The sequence below is a fragment of the Dysidea avara genome, chromosome 2, assembly GCF_963678975.1.
Source record: "Dysidea avara chromosome 2, odDysAvar1.4, whole genome shotgun sequence".
In the NCBI taxonomy this organism is placed as follows: domain Eukaryota; kingdom Metazoa; phylum Porifera; class Demospongiae; order Dictyoceratida; family Dysideidae; genus Dysidea; species Dysidea avara.
In genome coordinates this window covers 41,324,703-41,325,351 of record NC_089273.1, presented here as the reverse complement: position 1 = coordinate 41,325,351, position 649 = coordinate 41,324,703, and positions in this window count along the sequence as shown.

Sequence of the window (649 nt, the reverse complement as noted above, 5' to 3'; positions counted from 1 at the left end):
TAAGAAAACATCGTTGCTTCCACCAATAATAGTGCTTTCCCTCATAGGAGACAAGGAGTCAAGCGCCTGGTTTAACGCGCAGGCGACGCAGCGCATTTGAATTGGTTGCTATGAGCTACAAACCGGCCTTACTAGTTTCTGGGCTCGCAAATAAGTTTTACGAGTGGTAACTAACGAGTTACTGGTTGTCAGGCACTGAAAAGGATGGCGTTATATGGAAAACTGTATTCAATAACGAAGGCACGTAAGAAAAAATCCCTTTTTATTTTTCCTGTTTTACTACCGTCTAACACAATCCCGGTGAGCATTTGTGTGTGTGCTAAGTAGTTTCGCTGTACATTAATTAATTAATTAATTATTTATGACGTCACTTATTATTATTATTACTTGGTTATGTAACTATTAATTAGCAAAGCCCACCAGGGGCAACACGCTAATGTCCATTACAATTACACACAATACCAATCAGATTGTTCTTAAGGTATTCCATTTGAGTATTAAAATGCGCAAAAGCATTAGAATACACTTACGAGATTTTAGCCAATAGTCAGTAGGGGAAAAGTCTTATTATTGGACCAAATTTACAAGTTTGTACTACTGTCAAATCACTGATACTACGCTGTGTGGTCTGTTATTTAGTGACTAGTCC